Source organism: Bos javanicus, chromosome 6 (genome assembly GCF_032452875.1).
Source record: "Bos javanicus breed banteng chromosome 6, ARS-OSU_banteng_1.0, whole genome shotgun sequence".
In the NCBI taxonomy this organism is placed as follows: Eukaryota; Metazoa; Chordata; class Mammalia; order Artiodactyla; family Bovidae; genus Bos; species Bos javanicus.
Genome location: NC_083873.1, coordinates 67,657,212 through 67,679,589, shown reverse-complemented (window position 1 = coordinate 67,679,589; position 22,378 = coordinate 67,657,212). Strand labels below are relative to the sequence as shown.

The following is a 22,378-nucleotide window of genomic DNA, read 5'->3' as shown; positions in this document are numbered from 1 at the left end:
CCATGTGCTAGATCCCTAACTGAAATCTCTTATAAAAGAGGTAAGTCTCAAGTACAAGTTTATAAATATCTTGTATTGAACCTTCAGGGAGTGACCTCATTTAGAAATAGTAAGATCTGACTTGCCTTTTGAAACAATCTTTACAATTCAGTGAATATTGGGTAATCCTTAAACTCTTTATGGTAGTTTGGCAAAGAATGTTTATATGATAATATCAGAGAATTCTTATGATTTACTGGGGTGTTTAGAACACAAATAGACAATTTCCAGGACAGTGAGGAATAGCCAATAAACTTCTGACTATGTAGCATATCTAAATGTACCTCTGCTTTTACCTGAGGAATCTTTCTGACTAACTGTCCATGGGGCCAACTTCTTTTTTCTTTAATTAAGCTTTTTATTTTGTATTGGAGTATAGCCGATTAACATGTTGTGATAGTTTCAGGTGGATAGCAGAGGGATTCATCCATACATGTACATGTATCCATTCTCCCCCAGACTCCATGCGGCCAACTTCTGACCAGGTGCTTGCTAGGTTAAATATAGTGGTCTTGCATGTTGACTGGGCTTCCATGGTGGCTCAGCTGGTAAAGAATCAGCCTGCAATGTGAGAGACCTGGGTTTGATCCCTGGGTTGGTAAGATCCCCTGGAGAAGGAAACGGCTACCCACTCCAGTATTCTGGCCTGAGAATTCCACGGACTGTGTAGTCCATGGGGTTGCAAAGAGTCGGACACGACTGAGTGACTTTCACTTTCACTTTTGGTTGTTGACTGAGTTTAATATACTTGATTCTCATACGTGATTTTGTTTATACTGGGGCCAGCCAGCATGTTTCTTTTGTAAGGAGAAGGGTACTATCATTATGTATTCCATCTTTTAAAATTATAACAAGCTTTCTTTTCTTCCTCTCTTATTCTCTCCCTCCTTCCCTCTCTCCCTTTCTTTCTACAAATGAGGCTAAGTTACTTTGTGTGAGTTAATATAGCTTAGAATTGTGTAACTGTGCTACATACATTGTGTTGCCTTCTCATACGAGGTCATTTCTCTGAACTTACAATGGAAATGGGGTTTATACAGATTTGTCTTACTTGTGACTTTTTGGATATAAATCTAACTTTTAAGTCTCTTTGGATCACCTCTTGAATTAAATGACTATTTTTGTCTTTGAATATATATTGGTGCAATGAAAGGGATAGGAGATTATAATTTTGCTTTCATACTAAATGGAATTTAATTTTGTCACTGGGTATGCAGTAGATACTAAACCTTTTAAAGCTATTTTTAAATTAAATTTCCTAAAGTCACATTTCAGATTTTTGTGTTTCAGCAGTGTTAACTAATGGGAAGTATTTTGGTTGTATTATTTTAAGGTAAAAATATCTTAATGGAAGTTTTAAATGAGCTTTCTTAAGATGAAACTAGGACATTATGTCTTAGTTTCTGGAATTTGAGTTTTAAAAAATCACCATGAAATATCAACTAGGGTAGGTGATTATAGGTAAGAATCGAATTATCATTTGGTACTGTGATCTTCAAGTTTAGAACGATGAAAGATTTTACTTTTAAAACTAAATACCTATAAAACAAAAAACGTTTCATGTAGCTCATGGTTTGACAGGTTTATGAAAGGCTTGAAAGATAAATTTGTCATAGGTAAAATACTGCATTATCCATAGGATTTATGTAACTAAGTAAATGAAAGTGAAAAAACCTGGTGAGGTGGGAGAAATGACTCAGTTCCTCACTTTGCACTCTCCACATCTTATTTCCTCTCATTTAAAATTTTGCATGAATATTACAGCTTCAAATATAATCATAACATTAATTCAGAGGTCTGATATATTAAAGGATAAGCTTTTATTTTATAATACTCCATTTTTACCATATTGGAACTTTCTGGAACACTCTCCTTCTAGGACAGTTTAGGAGTGGTCGTGTTGTTGTTGCTTAGTTGTGGCCGACTCTTTGCAACCCCTTGGACTGCAGCACGCCAGGCTTCCCTGTCCTTCACATCTCCCAGATCTTGCTCAAACTAATGTCTGTTGAGTCAGTGACACCATCCAACCATCTCATCCTCTGTCATTCCCTTCTCCTCCTGCTTTCAATCTTTCCCAGCATCAGGGTCTTTTCTAATGAGTCAGGTAAGTCTAATGAGTCTTTTCATCAGGTGGTGAAAGTATTGGAGCTTCAGCTTCAGTATCAGTTCTTCCAATTAATATTTAGGACTGATTTCCTTTAGGATTGACTGGTTTGATCTCCTTGCAGTCCAAGGGACTCTCAAGAGTCTTCTCCAACACCACAGTTCTAAAGCATCAATTCTTCAGCATTAAACTTTCTTTATAGTCCAACTCTCACATCGATACATGACTACTGGACAAACCAAAGCCTTGACTAGACTGACCTTTGTCGGCAAAGTAATGTCTCTGCTTTTTAAATATGTTGTTAAGGTTTGTCATAGCTTTCCTTCCAAGGAGCAAATGTCTTTTAATTTCATGGCTACAGTCACAACCTGCAGTAATTTTGAAGCCCAAGAAAATAGTCCGTCGGTGTTTCCATTGTTTCCTCATCTATTTGCCATGAAGTGATGGGACTGGAGGACATGATCTTAGTTTTTTGAATATTGAGTTTTAAGCCAACTTTTTCACTCTCCTCTTTCACCTTCATCAAGAGGTCTTTAGTTCTTTGCTTTCTGCCATCAGGGTGGTGTTATCTGTATATCTGAAGTTATTGATATTTTTCTCAGCAGTCTTGATTCCAGCTTGTGCTTCATCCAGCCCAGCATTTCTCATGATGTACTCTGCATAGAAGTTAAATGAGCAGGGTGACAATATACAGCCTTGATGTACTCCTTTCCCAATTTGGAACCAGTCTGTTGTTCCATGTCAGGTTTATAGAGCTGGGTAAGTCACACCACACAACTAGTTTCTTAAGGTTTATGTCTTATTCATTGTTTGTGTCCTTCACTGTCTAGCTTGATAATATAGTCAGGCTTAGTGAAGGTCATAGAACTATGTCTGTTTTCATTTATTATACTGTACCTGGTGTTAGGTTTCTAGAAAGGCTAAAATGTTTTCTTTTTGTCTTTTTACTTTTATTCTGATACATTTTCCAGTTAGCATTTATATCTAGCTTAGTATGATTGAAACATGTATTATTATTCTTAACAATAAGAGCATAACCTGAATTGGGAAGTTGGTCCAGAGTCAACATTCAAAAAGTATAATTCCAGTGACCTCAAATCCACTAAAGTGAGCTAGAAACTAAAAATTCTTGCAAGGTAGAGCAAGAATAAAGGAAAAGAGGCATGCAGGGACTCAGCAGGAAAAGGATGATTTAAGTGGAGTGGAGGGAAGTTAAACCACAGACAGAGCAATTGATACATGCATGCTTCGTCAGGTTTCCCCTATAATGTAAAAATTGTGGGCAGAGCATTTTGCAGCTGATTGAGTTATCACTGTTTGCTGCTGCTGCTAAGTCACTTCAGTCGTGTCCAACTCTGTTCGATCCCATAGACAGCAGCCCACCAGACTCCTCTGTCCCTGGGATTCTCCAGGCAAAAATACTGGAGTGAGTTGCCATTTCCTTCTCCATATCACTGTTTAAACGGTGGTAATTAAAATTTATAATTAAAAGTTAACTTTATCAAAGTTAAACATCTTTGGGAAAATGTATTTTAGGTTAAAGATTATTTTGAGAATTCTGGTTGAGGCAGAGAAATGTCACTTTCCTTTAGAAAATTGTTCTTGGACCTTTCATTTAATAGGGAGACATTAGCAGAAGAGGATTGAATTTCTTCTTAAATGAGCATCCCTATGACTTGTTAGCCATGATATGATTTCTTCCTTCCTCCCTATTTTTTACTTCTGATAAGACAAATTTATTCTTTCTTCATGAAATATTTAAGGTAAATTATGTGTTAATTATGCTTAATTATCCTTTTTTGAGAGACCTCTTGCTTTTGTTCTAATGTTCAGAATCAGTATAAAAACACTGAAATCATAACTGCATTTTAATTTGAGAACTTTATCTTGAATAACTCCATATAAGAACTTATTCTTTTAAAATATAGAAGAATCCAGATGTGCAGTTTTTCTCATTTTATCTGCTAGTTGTCAGTTTCCACAGCTGCATAGTCGAACATTTATAGAAATTATAGGTTTGTTTGGGTTAAAACGAAGTATGTTCAGCACCTAACCCATATTTTTCATACATAGGCAGCTCTTAGTGATTAGTGATTGTTATTGATTTCAGTTTCTAGGGCACCATTTCTTAGGGTGCAGTGAATTAATTCTGAATTCTACCATCCCGTGTTTGTAATTTGTTTAGACTGACTTAATCATTGTGGAGAATAAAGCATATTGGTGGGGTGGAGCTTTTTTTGTGTGTGTGTGAGTCCTTTTTAGAGTTACTGGATGTACTGGAATGTGAAGGATTAAGCTCTGTGGCATGTTCTATATGGTCATGCATAGTGACCAAACTGATTTGGAATGTTGTTTTGTTGCTAACTTTGAAATGTGTTATTTTCTGAACAGAGAATGTTGATCTGAACAAATTGCTTATTATCCTTTATAAATATCTAGAATGAGATGAATTGTCAATCAGTGTAAATCTTATCTGACTCAATACTTTCTTTCATAAACACAGGGAGGAGGCAATCCCAGGGTAACCTTTCGGGAATAAAAGACAGGCAGTTCAGTTCAGTCGCTCAGTTGTGTCCGACTCTTTGCGACCCCGTGAATCGCAGCACGCCAGGCCTCCCTGTCCATCACCAACTCCCGGAGTTCACTCAAACTCACGTCCGTCGAGTCAGTGATGCCATCCAGCCATCTCATCCTCTATCGTCCCCTTTTCCTCCTGCCCCCAATCCCTCCCAGCATCAGAGTCTTTTTCCAATGAGTCAACTCTTCACATGAGGTGGCCAAAGTACTGGAGTTTCAGCTTTAGCATCATTCCTTCCAAAGAAATCCCAGGGCTGATCTCCTTCAGAATGGACTGGTTGGATCTCCTTGCAGTCCAAGGGACTCTCAAGAGTCTTCTCCAACACCACAGGTCAAAAGCATCAATTCTTCAGTGCTCAGCTCTCTTCACCGTCCAACTCTCACATCCATACATGACCACTGGACAAACCATAGCCTTGACTAGATGGACCTTTGTTGGCAAAGTAATGTCTCTGCTTTTGAATAGGCTATCTAGGTTGGTCATAACTTTTCTTCTAAGGAGTAAGCATCTTTTAATTTCATGGCTGCAGTTACCATCTGCAGTGATTTTGGAGCCCCCAAAAATAAAGTCTGACGCTGTTTCCACTGTTTCCCCATCTATTTCCCATGAAGTGATGGGACCAGATGCCATGATCTTTGTCTTCTGAATGTTGAGCTTTAAGCCAGGTTTTTCACTTTCCACTTTCACACACACAAGACAGGCATTGCTGTGCAATTCAGAGGGTATGTGGTAGCACCCAGCTTTGGAGCCTGTCACAGTAGGAAGTCATGTTTCAGAGACCTACAGCAAAAAATCATATTTATTAATCATGTTTATTAAGCTTTAATATGTCACTTAACTGGCTCTTCTGTCAACAGCTAGCCAGTTCCTCAGAGAGAGGCAAAAAGCCGTTCATGTAGTTGTAGATTGTAGCTCCAGTTACTCCCTGGCAGTGGAGGCTGTGAGCACCACTTCCTTGGCAAAGTCTTTCCTGTCCCGTCCTGCATTTAAATTGATGAGTGACTCCCTTGTACCCAATTGTTGCTTGAACATATTTAAGTAACTTCTCTCAAAGCATCTAAAAAGGGTTGTCCCATGTATCTCTCTTCCAACTGGCCTGTAAGCTCCTGGTTGGCTGTGGTAGCATCTGTGTTAGTGTTACTTAGAGCAGATTCTGGGAGCTCGGGGTGGATCCATGGTCTGTGTTAAGTGTCCATCCCGCTGTGGCTTGTGGAGATTCCTCAACATTAACTGGTCCAGTTATATTGTTCCAGGTGCTCTCTAGTTCTTCAGTGAAAAACCTCTACAGAGGCTCATTCTACCCTGAATCCTGTACTCCCAATTCTTATTTCTTTCTCTGCTGCCAACGCAAATTCTCGATTTCCTTTATTTCTTTCAAGGAGCAATTCAAGTTTTTTTTTCCATGAAGGTTTTTAAAGGTATGTTTAATTTTAGTAGTAATTAAAATTCAGAAATCCAAGAATAAGTGAGAAGTGTTAACTAGAACTGCAAACTTAGAATTGGCCTGTTAAAATACATTATACTTTTTTTTTTTTAAATATCCCCAAAGCAGCATTTTTATTTACCCACTGAATTCCAAAACATTGAATTTAGGAGTCTGGCATTTCGTAATCACCCATCTTGATTGACATGGGCTGACACGCATGGCGCTGTCAGGATACACAAGGATGATAGCCAAAGAGTTACAAAAAATAAACCCATGATTCTTAAACAGTTGCGAAAAAAAAAATTATACTTTTAAGTAACAAAAACATATTTGTAAATACTTTGCTCTTAAAAAATCAGAAGTTATGTTAATTTTAGTAAAATTCTAAATTTTTTTCAAATTTAATTCAGAACCTTGAAGAAATGGGAATTTGGACTAAAGCTTATGGAAAGAAATCAAGAGGTGTGTTAAATTTTCAGGTTGTCATGAAAAAGGTGTCTTATTGCATCATATGTCATTTTATAACATTTTAAAAGGGATAAAGATTGATCTTATTGTCCTTATTTGTAAAAGGATTTATTGGGCTTTAAAATTGGAAGTCATACATAGACTTTTGTATGACTTTTTCATCTTTCACCCACTTAAAATAAGCCATCATAGTTTATTGAAAGTTAATGTGTATAGGAAAACTCTACAATGTCATTGACTTTTTTTTTTTTTTTTGAGAAAACTGTTCCCTCTTAGACAGAAGCAGAGGAGACTGTTTGAGCCTAGAACTGTTAGACATTAGAATGCTAGAAATCGTGGTTGAGTTAGAAAAGTTCTACATTTTCAAGTACTCTGTTGTTATTTTTCTTCTATACTGGGGCCATTGCTTATTTCTTTGTTCATTAATAGTGTCATTAAGGATGCAGGGAAAAAAACGTATTATTGAAACTAAAAGTTAGTAATTTGATTTGATTCTGAGTTTTAGAGTAATTTTATTGTGAATTGTTTCTAATACCTTTATGAACAAAATAGCATGAATATTAATAGTAGTTTTGTGATATGTATATTATCTATTACACACACATATACTGCTACATAATATATATATATATTTTAACAGTTTTATGCTTGTGAGTTTGTAAATAATATACAATAGCATTGATTTTACATTTAATAGAATGTGGAAAACATACATTTAAAGGACAGAAACTTTTATGTTTATGCTTATTTTGCATATTATTAGTTGAACTTAATCTTTATTTAGTACTTTATTATTTTTATGAAAGCTGGCTTGCTAGGTGCTGTGGGAGATATAAAATGAATTTCTTGCTCTTTAGGGACTCATAATCTCGGTGCTTTCAGAAGCACAGAATTTTAGAACATGAAGAGATGTGAGAGATTCTCCTCTTGTGGGTGGCCAGTTGTGTGTGTTTAAATAGCAATCCTTTGATTCTTGCCCACTTGTGTCTCTGCACCCTGCTCCCCATTCTCCCAGACAAGTACTGATGCTATTTTCTATACAGGGTTGAAAGGAATTCTTCTGCTCTGTTTGGTAAGCAGGAGTAGTTACAGGCCATTTTTTGGTTTGTTTTGTTTGCAGGCCAATTTCTTAGTTCAGTATTTAAAACTATGAAGTCAAGATTATCATTTTAGTGGGTAGTGACTGGGTGGGAGGCTATTAAAGTGTATTGCAAATGTATCAAATGTATCCTGTGGGTATATTTATATTGGCATGTTATATAAAATGTATTAAAAGTTCATTTATGCAAAATTCTTTTTTTTTTCTTTTTTCAACTGCAGTGAGAGAGTTTAGAAAACATGTGTCTAGTCTGTCTGTTTCTTCCTTGCTTTAAACTTAGGGAACAGCCATTGATCCTTTTATCACTGCTGCTGCTGCTGCTGCTGCTAAGTTGCTTCAGTCGTATCCGACTCTGTGTGACCCCGTAGACAGCAGCCCACGAGGCTCCTCTGTCCCTGGGATTGTCCAGGCAAGAATGCTGGAGTGGGTTGCCATTTCCTTCTCCTTTTATCGCTAGATATATTACTTAATTCTTTTTGCTATGCTCTTTTGTTATCATGACCTGTCTCCAAGATACAGTGTTTTCTACATAGTTAGAAATATGTACAGGTGACATTTTCCCACAGTACTAAAGATGTGCAGTGAGGTAGTATTTTCATTACACTTGCATGCCTCTGGGTAGAAATAAACACTTTGGTGGATCTAACTGTTAAGCTGCAAGTATTGTTTATGATGTGCCTAGCTTGGTACCAAGATGTGATTTAAGCACCAAGAGAATTTGGATTATTTAATACTAGTACATAATAAAACTACTTATCAAATATTCATGTGGGCACATACAGAGGCATAATTGTATTCTTGTAATGCACAATATAAATACTAATATTGTCTTGGAGAATCAGCATGGTATGCTGAAGCCATGGTTTGGAAAAAGGCATTGTAGTAGGTTTATATCTGTGGGAATTACTGGCAAGTGTAATTGAGAGATTCTAAATACTGTAGTTGTTTACTTCACTTTTGAATTTGGCTTAAATATTTTTGGTCTTATATTTTTATAATCATTGAATTATGGTAGAAGTTTATAATTGTTTTGTAGATTTTAATTTATTTCTTAAAGATTTATTTTAAAAACAATTTCCCCTTGAAGATATTTAATATTTAAATATTTATATAAAATAGAAAATCTATATAAATATTTATACATTTATATAAATATTGTATTTAATATTTAAATATAATGATAAATTTTTAAACAGAGAGATTAGTGGAATTAATGTTCATATACCCATTCTTCAGCTTCAACACTGATCAGCTCTTTGTTAATTCTATCCATTCCCTTTCCCCAATTCCCACTTACTTTGATGCAGTTCCTCTGTCATACATATCATCTGTAAATATTTTAGGATGTGTTTCTGAAAGACAAGGACTTCTTTTTCTAGTCATACAAAGTAGATTCTTAAGAATCTTTTTGAGGAATGTACTGAAGTTACGAACACTCAAATTGTGTTTAGGCTGTTAGAGTGATATAAAGGAAAAGTGAACTTCTTTAAATAGAATAAGTGCAAAAAGAGAACACTTGACAAGCAATTGTACCAAAACACAGCAGAAAACTTACAATGAAAAAGCCAGTTAATATCTTTGAAGTACCCATGGAGAAAGGAGATAAATTGGCAGCTTTGAACACTTAGTATGTGTCTACATTCTATAGAGGTCAGTAGGAAGTAAGGCCAAGTGTATTTCATATCATTTGAGATAGAAATTCTGATTTTAGACTCTTGAGGGAAAAATCAAAGATGTATGCAAAGACTGCCAATCAGGATATTCATTGCAGTTTTATTTATAGAGTGAAGAACTGAGCCTTAAGTTCAATACCAGTGGAATGATGAAATGCATATACTATATTTATAAAATTTTACAGTATTTTGTAACCAGTAGAAACAGTAAAACTTAACACCAATTGTATAAAATGTTGAATGCATGTTAAAAGATCTGAAAAAAATTAACCCAGATATTTACATGAATTAATAGTGGCCATCTCTTGGTATTAGAATTATGAGTAACTTAATTTCTTCATTTCTTTTTTTAGAAGCATTACAGATTTTATCTATCAGCATATGGGATATGAGTTAATAAATAATAATAATAACCTTTGAGTACTTAGGTCAAGCACCATTTAAGCACTTTTCATCCACAAGTGAATTCTCATGATAGCCCTGAGAGGTTTTTATTATCTTTATTTTATAAATAAGGACATGGGCTTAGAGACATTGACTGCCTTGACAATTTGAGTCTATCATTCTAAGTTTATTCTTTATTTCTAAATGTAGTTTTATCTCTAGTAATTGCGAAGGTACTATAAAGACTTTTGTTTTTCTACTTATTACTTAAAAATATATAGTGAATATTATGGCATATTAGTAAATGGTTTTTAATTGATGGCTAACATTTCATCTAGTGACTATACCATGATTTGTTTTTGTTTTTTTTTTTTTCATTGTCTGTTTTTGTCCTGTCCCTCCCCTGCAGTATTCTGCTCATAGGAATAATAATACAATGATACCTTTGTGAATAAATCTGTCTGCATTTCTGATCATCTTCCTAGAAAAAGCTTTAGAAGTAGAATTATTGGGTCAAAGAGCATAGACATTTTAAAGGCTTTTGATCCAGTTTATGAGGCTGCAGATAACAGATGATCATTCTTCCTTAAATTTGGAGAAATTATTTTGGTGCTATAAATTTCGCAGAAATAGGTCAGCCAAACATCAGTGGGGGTTTGTGCTTTCATAGTTGCTCTTATAAAAGCAAGACCTCTCTTAAGTTTACAGACTATAAACAGAGAAAAAGAGAAAAGACACACTTTGGAGATGAAATTGTGGCCATTTACTTGCTCTGTGATCTTGCCTAGCTACTTCTTCATTTTTCTGAATAACTTAAAATTTGGATTAGTCTTGAGACCTCTTTACTATCAGTTGCTTCATATAACATATAAAATATATACATCATATTTTCATAATTTTCTTTAATGTTTGGTATTTTAGGACCTTAGGATCATAATTAGGTAGAGTAATTTCCAATGTATAATTTTAAAAAATTATAGGTATAAAATGGTCTTCCCTGGTGGCTCAGAGGTTAAAGAATCTGCCTGCAATGTGGGAGACCTGGGTTCAATCCCTGGGTCGGGAAAATCCCCTGGAGAAGGAAATGGCAACCCACTCCAGTATTCTTGCCTAGAGAATCCCATGGACGGAAGAGCCTGGTGGGCTACAGTCCATGGGGTCGCAAATAGTCAGACACGACTGAGAGACTTCACTCACTCACTCATAGGTATAAAAAGCATAAGACATTGCTTAGAGATGGTAATAACCTTAGTTTTAGGTGTCGTATTTTTAAATAAAAAGCTTTTTACTAGTGGATCACTCTCTTTTTGTGAAAAGCAAGAATAAAAATTTGGGGGTCATTGATGATTTCTGTTAAGGTTAAAGCTTTATTGTGGTTTCTCTTGAGCATAAATATCTTCATGCAAGGACTGTAGGTAACTTCTGTGGAGAGTTCAGCTGAAGAGTTGAGCAGGGGGAGTGGGAATTTTAACTCAAGAAGGTCCAGAGAATAAATAATGAAATCAGAAGGTTTATTTATGAAGTTGCTGAAGAGGTTAGGATTAGTTTTCTCCTGGAAAAACTAAGATTGATAAAGGATACTCTCTGTCAGTAGTCTAGAAATTTGTTTGAGGTACAAATAGAATAAATAGAACACATTCTATTGAAATTTGAAGGCTTTAAGCATTTTAATGGGTAAGAAAAAGCACAGTCGGTTCTCTATCTCTATATCTTCCACATCTACAGATTCAACCAACCTTGGATTAAAATTATTCAGAAAAAAATTCCAGAAAGTTCCAAAAGGTAAAACTTGAGTTTACTGCTCACCAAAAAATTAGCATTTTATTTATAATTATTTACATAGCATTTACCTTGTATTAGGTATTGTATAATCTAGAGAGGGTTTAAAGCATAAAGGAGGATTTGCATGGGTTATTTATACATACTGTAAACTTCTATATAAAGGACTTGAGCATCTGATTCTTTTGGTTTCCACAAGGAGTCCTGGAACCATTACCTCCTGGATATAGAAGGATGACTATATTACTTCTTAATACTACAAATAGTAAAATTATGACACTATCAACTATAAATGGCAGACAGAAAGTAAGCATAAGGAGGGTTTTTATCAGGAATTCTTAATCCATAATTAGTAATTGGATTATAGAGTTTCATAACCCTGCAAGATTAGCTGTGTTTACATTTTGGAAGGAGAGGCCTCCAACACTTTTTTCAGACTCTCAAAGGAAGGATTACAAAAATTTCAAGCTCCTACTGGAAGGTAAGCCCTGTGAGCCTAGGGATTTTTGTCCGTTCTGTTCACTTCTCTGTCCCTGATTCTTAGCACATAGTTCTGCTCAATATTTGTTAAAGGTATGATTTTTATAAATTCATATGTGGCATACATAGTTACAGCAATGGATTTTTAGAAATTAGGGATGGGAGAAAATTCCAGATTTAGTGAGGTGATGTCTTACTGGGCTGTTTCTACATTTGTCCAAAACTTTTCTTCTTATTTAAGTCTAGATGAGTAGGTAGGGCACTTATATGATAGTTTTGTGATCTAGTTCTTTTTTTTTTTTTCTCCTGTGCCAACAGAAATGCTATTGAATGGGTTAAAAATACTATAGAAATGTAATGCTGTAGAAATGTAAAAGGAAAATTATTCTAAACAATACATATTCATTCACCAGTTTACTAGAAAATGTACTTTGGGGCTGTGTCTGTATGATTCAGTGAATGCAACTGTTACAGAAAGCTTCCCTTTGAATTTGTGAATGGAAAATTTTCCTAATTGTTTTCATTAAGACAAGTAGTATGATTATAACTGCTATTTTTGCTAAAAATGTAAAATCAACAAAATATAGAAAAATTTACCTGCAGAGAACATTGCTTTATCAGCAAGAGATTTAGATTTTTGCAGCGAGCCCAATTATTCTAGCTCAGTGCCATTATACAGCACTTTTAGCAGGTGATATTGTGTACTCCATGATTGCATTAGTCAGCATCGTAAGTTTCCATACTTCTCGAAAGTTGAAATTTGGTAGAAGGTTAAAAAGAATGGCAGAAGATTAAAATGCAGGTTTGTTTTAGATATTGTAAAAATTAAAACATTTATAAAGTAAGACAAAAAATGAATTTCTAAAAATTAGTGCAGTGGAGTCAGTGTTGATTTATGAATCATTAATTTTCTTTCTTAATTAAAGGGATGACTATAAATTCTTTATTTTAATAAATTTTGTCAGTCAGACAACGGATAATTTGAGTAATTATTTGCTGCCTACACTTGAGTATTTGTGCATAGATTTTTCACATCTTCCATAATCTTTGGCAGATTAAAAAAAGTATTTCATTTTCCATTTTACATACTTATTTTGCCATTATAGATAGGAGCTATGATTATTCTAATTTATTTGAAAATTATTGCATCATTTTGGTCTTTTGCATCATTTAAAGAGGTCTTCCAATATTCACAGAATAATTTTAATAGAAAGACAGTTTTCCATTATAGATTTCATACCTTACATTGTGGTTTCTTTCTTTAGTTGAAATATTGAATCTTTAGGTCATCACACTTTCCAGTATTCAAGTGTAAGTACAAAATATATATTAAAGTGAAATTTAGAATTTCAAGTTGGAATCTATGAAATAATTCAGCTTAGTCTTTTGACTCAGTGGTATAACCCTTTCTATAGCATTTTGAACTGTGGTGTTGGAGAAGACTCTTAAGAGTCCCTTGGACTGCAAGGAGATCCAACCAGTCCATTCTGAAGGAGATCAGTCCTGGGATTTCTTTGGAAGGAATGATGCTAAAGCTGAAACTCCAGTACTTTGGCCACCTCATGTGAAGAGTTGACTCATTGGAAAAGACTCTGATGCTGGGAGGGATTGGGGGCAGGAGGAAAAGGGGAGACGATAGAGGATGAGATGGCTGGATGGCATCACTGACTCAATGGATGTGAGTCTGAGTGAACTCCGGGAGTTGGTGATGGACAGGGAGGCCTGGAGTGCTGCGATTCATGGGGTCGCAAAGAGTCGGACACGACTGAGCGACTGAACTGAATTTAACTGAACAATCTTTACCTAAAAACTCAGCAGGAACTCCAGTTCTTCACGAAGAAGCTTTTAAATGAATTATATAATAATTAAGTTATTCTTTTTATTATATTGAGCTCAAATCTACCTTGTGCTTAGAACCATAGCTTCTTGTTCTCCTTTTCAGATTATGAAGTATTCCAAGCCTGTAAATATTGAGAGTACTTACATTGAACATCACTGAAACTCATTTTTTCTTAATTTCTACTCTATTTGTTCAAGATTATAATTTTCTGTATCAATGTATATCAGAGATTTTTATGTCAGATGTTTTACTGCAGTTAGGGTACATTAGATTTGTGGCCTTTCTTTTCTTCATTATTCTTATAATCCTTTTCAGAAAGGAAATGAGGTTAATATGTTACCTGAGCACCTATTCAACTTTCTCTCTTACTTTCTAGACTAAAGTGAAGCAGAGTTGTCCCTGAAGGACCTCATTTGATCTGAGAATCCTTCCAAGCACCAGAGCTGGGCCACTGTTCTCTTTATTATACATGGAAGGTCCTAGATCATTAGTCTTATTGCTGATTTAAAGCCTTGAATCTTTAAAGCTTGTGCTATTTGACTAATTTACAGTCTTCTTTTCAGTGTTGTCAAATGCCGTCTGACCTCCTTAAGTCACTCTTGTTAAATACGAGCTTATTATTTTAAAATAAGAAACAACAGGATCGGTCATGTGTGTACCACGACCGCAGTTACCTGACCTCTCTGACCTTGACCATCTCAAAAGTAGTAGTATAGAAGTAGTAATAAAATTTATTCTTTTCAGGACTTCCCCAGTGGTGAAGACTCTGCCTTCCAGTGCAGGGGGTGTGGTTTAAATCCCTGGTCAGGAAACTAAGGACACACGTGCTGTGGAATGTGAACCACCCCCCAAAAAACTACTCTTCTTATATATAAACTATTCTCCAAATTAATCAAGTAAAATGAAAATAAAAGTTCCATTTTAGGTAGTCTATATGCAGAGAAGATAAAAGTACAATTGATCTGCGCCCCCCCATACCGCCGCAAAAAAAACCCATTACCACCAACAAAAAAACTCCAAACTACCCCTGAACAAAACAAAAATAGTATAAATTTCATTAAATACAGACCAGTGCATGACTGCTCTGCTCACTCTAGGCAAGAAATGATATGCTGTTTGTCACATAAGCTTTATTTGCTTTGAGGGAGAAATGATTCCATGAACCTAAAATAAAGTATCAAAAGTTATGGTGGGATTGTAGATACCATGTTGTTAGTTCAGTTCAGTTCAGTTGCTCAGTCGTGTCTGACTCTTTGCGACCCCATGAATCGCAGCACGCCAGGCCTCCCTGTCCATCACCAACTCCCGGAGTTCACTCAGACTCACGTCCATCGAGTCAGTGTTGTTAGTAGATGCAGAAATATTTGGTGGGGCAGTTAAAAATTCCATAAGTCTGAATGATAATTGATTATGAATGAGTACATCTATATTAAAGTAGTATTTTCATATTTACCAGTGTTGGGGCTTCAGAGATTTGGTTTTAGTAATAATTTATTTGATTATGCATTGTGAATAAATGAAATATTTTTATATTTTTCTAACTTGGCTAAAGGAATTTCAGATTAAGAAGTTTTAAGTACACAATTAATATTTTAGGAAGTAGTTCTTTCTTTTGGGCTGGGAATTAAATTCATTAAACAGGAAAATAGTAAGAAACAGGATGTGATTTAAAATGAGGTTGATTTGTGGTTCAATGACAAATTAAAAATGTGGCGTATTTAACTTGAAAAATGCACAACCTTTCATGATAGTAAAAACATGAAATGTATATGATTGCATGTGAGGCCTTATATGTAGTTAAAAGATAACTCCTTCTGGTCATTGGTTTCATTCTTAGTAGTCATCAAATTATTACATATAAGGTATAGTAGTTCATAATCCAGGACCTGCTCAGAGTTATTACAGTTGGACTTTGAAAAATGTGCACCATAAACAGTGTCTGCAGATGGGATAATATTAGGCCTAGTGGATATATGAACTATTTTGCAAATCTGATTATTTTGGTGAATAAAATGAAAATGGATTTAATTTATTATTGAACAGTTAGGGTATTGATGTATTTGCTCAATTTTTGGCTTGTTAAAGCTTTGTTTGTCGCTGCAAAGAGAAGAAGGGAAAGGGAAAAAAAAAAAACAGCTGTAGATTAAAAGGGATTTAGGAGAAATGGTAACAATTGCCTGTATGGATTTTGTTTAGCTTTGAATTAGACACTTATGAGACAGTTGGAGAAATATGAGCAGTGATTGGTAGTTGATGTAATAAAGAAATTATTGTGAATTAATGGTAGGTATTACAATGATATTGCCTTATGTTTATAAAGCAAATCTTTGTCTTAGAAAGAGACATACAGAATGGTCTACAGATAAAGTGGTATAATGCCTAGAATTTGCTTCAGAATGACTCAGAGTGGTGGGATAGGGGTTAAGGGGTAGGTGAAGATGTAAATGCAATAGGATTTGCCATGAGTTGATAAGGGTGGGTTCATCATAATAGTCTCAATAATTTCGTATTAGTTTGAAAATTGTCATAATAAAAACTTAGAAAAAACATAACACTAATTGAAAGAGGATAACTGTAGCACCTAGTGACCCTGCAATATAATATATTCATAAGTAAGGGTGGATGTGGGTCACACACAGATGTACTTATTATAAACATGTCTAATGTATCAATCTCATATTTTGTTTTTCTTCAGAGCTGAAGCCATTTATTTAATCTTGGATGATTAACACCTAAATGCTTAATTCTCAAAACTGCTCAAGAGTCCCACAGCCAGGATTAGATGATCCAGCTTACCACCAAGAAATTATTGTCTTGAATTCCACGGTAAGATTATAATAAATATTCTAAAGGCGAAATAGTGACTTACAGGTCTCAAAAGATTTTTAAATGCTGTCTTTGAGTGACTAGCCCTGTTAGTTATAATTTATAATTTATAACTGTTACAATTTCTTAATTCTTTAACCGTTATAGCAAGAGTTCAAAGTTTTGATAATCAACCAAAGATCTTAGAAATAGCTTTATGGCATTTCGCTGTCGTAGATTCAGCTAGTAATGGATATTGCAGGCTCATGCTTTATCCCTCGCTGTTATGTCTTAGGGACGGTCCTCCAAAAGCTGACACTGAAAAGGAGTTTGGCTCCTAGATGTTTATTAGGAATCCACACCTGCAAAGAAAGGACGTTATTGGACAGAAGAAATTGAACATATTGCAGGCTCAACAAAGCCTTGGCCAAGCCAAACAGGGAGTCTTGTAGTTGTGAGAGTTAAGCTTCCTGGGGATGAAGATAAATCCTTAGTGCATTCGCATCATGCACAGGCTATTAAAGAAGCTACTCAGCAAACATTTGTTGAAAGAAGGAAGTCTGAGAAAAATCTGTGGTCTCTCCTATATCACCTAATCCTTGCCCTTTCTTTTTCCAACTGAAAGTGTAGTTTAGAACAGTGAGGTTAACAGTGACATGCGTGGTTGTCTTGTATATCGTGAACAAACATGAAGGTAACTTGCCCTCATAATCAGCATGTGTTTGTTGCACACTACTGTATTCCTGGGCTCCACAGATAAGGAAGACCTACAAAGGGACCTGAGAAAAACAACGCACGTAAGTTTCAATGTGCTGGCTTCTCTCGTAGCTCAGTTGGTAAAGAATCAGCCTGCAGTGTAGGAGATCCTGGTTCGATTCCTGGGTTGGAAAGATCCCCTGGAGAAGGGATAGACTACCCACTCCACTATTCTTGGGCTTCCCTTGTGGCTCAGCTGGTAAAGAATCTGCCTGCAATGTGGGAGACCTGGGTTCAATCTCTGGGTTGGGAAGATCCCCTGGAGAAGGGAAAGGGCTACCCACTTCAGTATTCTGGCCTGGAGAATTCCATGGACTATGTATAGTCCATGGGGTTGCAAAGAGCTGGACACGAGGGACTTGAACTAAGTTTTAAAGAACAAGAGACCATATCAGTAGAGAGGAAATAAACAAAAGGACAGCATGAATCTAGAGGGTGTATGTCAAGTGAAGTAAGTCGGGCAGAGGAATACAAATACCATGTGATTTCACTTATATGTGGAATCTCAAAAAAAGTAACACACATAAATCAGAAATAGCTCATAGACACAGAGAACAAACAGGCTTGCTAAAGGGGAGGGCATGGGGATATAGGTGAGATAGGTGAGGGAGATCAAGAGGTACAAATTTCTACTTATAAAATAAGTCATGGAGATGTAATGTATAGCATAGGAATATAGTCAGTAATATTGTAGTAATGCTGTGTGTGTGACAGGTGGTAACTAGACTTACCATGGTGATCATTTCATAATTATCCGTATAAAAATGTCAAATCACTATCTTGTACACCTGAAACTAATATAATATTATAAGCCAGTTGTCCTTCAGTTTAAGTTAAGTTTCTGCAGGGGTTGTTTTGGAATAAATAAAAGATAGAGATGCTAGCCTTCAGATGAGCTTTGGTGACAGTACTTTATTTTTATATATGGTCTAATATTTGGAAAGTGATCATTGTTATAAAGTAAAATTCTCTCTTCCTATTCTAATACTATATCATGTTTCAAGCTTCTATTTGAAAATAAGTATAAAAGATGACATGATAAGAAAATTTAATAGATGCTCTTTTTGCTTGATTGACTTATATAATCACTGTGTTTCATGATAACTGCTTTTGGAATAGTAATAAGTTTTGTGAAATGCTGACCTTGTGTATATCTTAGAATGCAAAATTAATAAATTGTGTACACATGCATAAAATTCTGTAAAAAAAAAAAAAATATGAATGAGGTGAGATGGAAGAAACAAAAATAAAAACCTGGGAAGATACAGGGATAACTTCTAGGTTATTAAAGGACGTGGATTATGGTTCTGACCGGTTTGTTTTTGCAGTGTGTTGGCAATAGGATGATCACATAATTTTTATCCTTCTGTGCTCCAGGGTTAAGAGAGAATCTACTTCTGAGAAGGATTTTTTTTAAAGTCAGTGTTTCTTTCTAGTTGGTATAGTCTTGCTTTAGGGCAAGAAACTTGAGTCCTTTACTTGACTTCCTTGTTTTTTTTCCCTCCTTTTTACTGTAGAATTCCATGAGAGAGGATTTGCGTGAATAAATCCTCTAAATTTCCTCTGAACCTTAATAATATATTAATGCTTTATGTATAGAGGATTTTTACTTAATATTTTTTAAGTGAATGAAATAGAGAATAATTGACTTCCTTATTAATGTTAAGGATTAAAAACTCATCTATTCAGACCCTGGTGGCTCAGATAGTAAAGAATCTGCCTGCAATGCTGGAGACTTGGGTTCAATCCCTGGGTTGGGTAGATCCCCTGGAGGAGGGCATGGCAACATACTCCAGTATTCTTGCCTGGAGAATCCCCATGGACAGAGGAGCCTGGTGGGTTATACTTCATGGGGTCGCAAAGAGTCAGACATAACTGAGTGACTAAGCACATCACAATTCAGACCAGAAATTTACTTGTTTTTATATTACAGCAATTTCCTTGATATCTATGTAGACAACTTTATGCTTCATCTTTTAATATATGTAGATCATTTCTCTTCCTACTGAGTGCTGGAAGAAAAAGATTGTGTTTCACTAAATGAATCAGATTTTTTTTTCTCTTAAGTGTGTATCCTTCAAAGTTATCAATTTGACTACTTAGGGAAGTTTATGTCTTATCTGTTCCTTTTTGTTTGTTTTTGTTTCTTTCTTGGTCACTTAGTAACCCCACCAGAGGGCAGGCAAAGAAAGGGAGAAAAGAAGATATTAAAGTGCACAAAGTCTTATTTAGTACCTTTCACTGGCACATTTTATCATGCTTCTGGATTATAATAAGGCAGTAGGATCAGTTACTTTTGCTATTTTAAAATATTTAATAGGATGCTTAGTTATTTGGAAATAAATTATGTAAGGTTGATTACTGGGTTTATTGAATTAAATATTTATACTTTAAACTGTTCAATTTTATTTTCTTAGATTCATATATTTTAAATTATCAATTTTTTTTTTTAGTAATTCATCCCAAGATTTCCTTTGCTACTGTAGATAACTTATGATTTTAAGATTATAACTTATGATTGATTATAATGAAGTTTTTTTGGTGTGTGTTTAAAAGTACATTGGTACAAATTGGTAAAGAATTTGTCTGCAGTGCAGGAGATCTGGGTTTGATTACTGGGTCAGGAAGATTCCCTGGAGAAGGAAATGGCAACCCACTTCAGTATTCTTGCCTGGAGAATTCCCATGGACAGAGGAGCCTGGCAGGCTACAGTCCATGGGGTTGCAAGAGTCGGACATGACTTAGTGACTAAACCACCACCACCACAGATGTATTAGAAAAGATAAACTTTTAAATGAAACAACCACCAGAAGGTAAAGCAGAACCACAGCAGCAGAAAATAAAATAAAAGTAAAAGTACATTGGGATGTTCATAATACAGTATAGTTTTAAATTATTCCTTTTCACCTTCTATAAAACTTGATCTTCCTGCAGTCTGCTAGTGAATTTCTGGAATGATCAGAATTATCTTTTGAATTCAAGTTACTGTTTCACATTTCAGCTGTTAAGTGTGTTTAAAATAAGACACACCTCAGACCAAAGTAAATTTGTCCTAACATTATCACAGTGTAGGTTTTCAAAGTCTAAACGTTAAACTAGATGGATGCTAAGCATTTTATAGTCTCAGTATTGCTGTTACCACCCATTGTACATGCACTTGTATATGTATATATGAGGTGCAGTTTCACAGTTGGTAGCTGTTTGACTTCTTATCAGTATGAACAGCAAATGTCCTAAAAATCAGCTTCAAAACAGCTGGTAGTTGACCAACCTAAGTTCACATGACGTTTCTTTGCTCTTTGACACAAAGAGTGAACCTTACCTTCTCATCAAGGAAGTTGGTACAAAAACCTTTCTGTGTACTTGTGGGTCCAGTAATGTAGAAGAACCTTAATATGGAATTTTTGAAAAGAGTTGCTCCTCCTCTTGTTTTGGGAAATATGGTTTTGGGCCCTGGAGAGAGTTTTCAGGAAAGTTCTCCAAGGTTACTGAAATTGAAACGTCTTGGTTTGCTTTCATCAGAGAAGACAATAGATCAGGAAGGTGGAATCCATTTCTGTCACAGTCATTATGACAAACACCAACATCAACAAGGAGGTAAAGTAAAGATGTGTTTTCAACCCTTTAATAAAAAGTATTTTAGAAAAGTGAAATTATTTTTACAAGTATGCATTCTAGTGAGCATAAATCTTTATTTGAAAGTTTAAATATTAAAAAAATTTTTAAATAGAGTAAATATATAGTTGGCATAAATGTTTTTAGTATCAGAAATTTTGCTTAGGATTTAGATGGAGAAATATTGATTGCTTCGAGTTGAGATGGAGAAATATTGATTGCTGTAGATCAAGATAAAGCCATTAATGAAGTTAACAGTTTAGTGATTGTGGAAAATATTTTGATTATGCTTACTGACAAAAATGTTATTGTTGCAACTTATACCATATATAAGTGAAAAAGAAGATACTGAGTTTTATCTATTGTTACAGAAATCACTTTTTTAAAAGTCCCATTCTTTTGTTCTAAAAGATAAGGAGTATTTGAGGTGAACTATAAAAAAAAAATCCTACAATTTTGAATATAATTGTGATTATTTTGTGTCACAGTACCTTTGTTTCATATAATTCTGCAAAGTTGAATATAATGCATTTTAAAGTTTGAGAGCATGGTACTCATGTGTTAGGAGAAAAATCAGATTTGCATATAGTAGCTAGAAAATATTTTTTAAAAAAGAAAATCTTTAGGAAGATGATGAAAAATGCCTGCTTTACTATTTTGATTAAAACACTTTAAGATATTAAAATGTTCTTTATGATTATTGATTTTTATTATAGGGAATACTTAACTGCTCGTATAAATTAACATAATATTTAGTAGAAAGAAAAGATTTTCTCTAAATCCTTTGGAAATTTGATTTATAGCTGTTTTCCATGTGTATTTAATATGCACTTATGCATTTTATTTATAGAATTTAAAAATGATATTTACTATCTAAACTGTTTCAATACTTGCTTTTTCATTTAATGCATCATAAACATTTTTCTGTCTCATTTAAACTATGCACTCCATTGTGTGATACAATAGTTTATTCTTATTGATGAACACTTAGAGTGACTTTAGTTGTAAATTATTAGAAGTAATTATTTAATAAATATTCATTTATTTTTTATTACTTTATTATCTATTTATTGTATTACTTTATGCTTTTGTATGATTGCTTCTTAGTATAAATCTCTGTGTGCATTGAAAATTTTGGTAGACAAGGCCAAGTTACCTTTCAAAGGTATTTCAGTTCAAGCTCCCCAGGGCAGTATCCCTATTTCTTTGTATTCTCCTTAACACTATTTCTTGTCATTTTGAAAAATAGAGTCATATTTAGAAGAAACCATGCTTTCTGTTAAAATATTATGTAGAAGAAAAGAGAAGGAACTTTTAAGAAGAAATAAATAT

At 34.7% G+C, this 22,378-nt stretch overlaps 1 protein-coding gene across 4 annotated transcripts in view; it reads left to right on the top strand.

Moving 5' to 3' along the window:
* Positions 1-22,378, top strand: part of FRYL (FRY like transcription coactivator) — a 268,553-nt gene that overhangs the window by 54,344 nt on the left and 191,831 nt on the right. For all 4 annotated transcript variants that reach the window (XM_061420109.1, XM_061420111.1, XM_061420112.1 and 1 more), the window contains exon 3: positions 16,566-16,696. The gene's annotated coding sequence lies outside the window, so the exon portion shown is untranslated. The remainder of the gene's footprint in view (positions 1-16,565; positions 16,697-22,378) is intronic.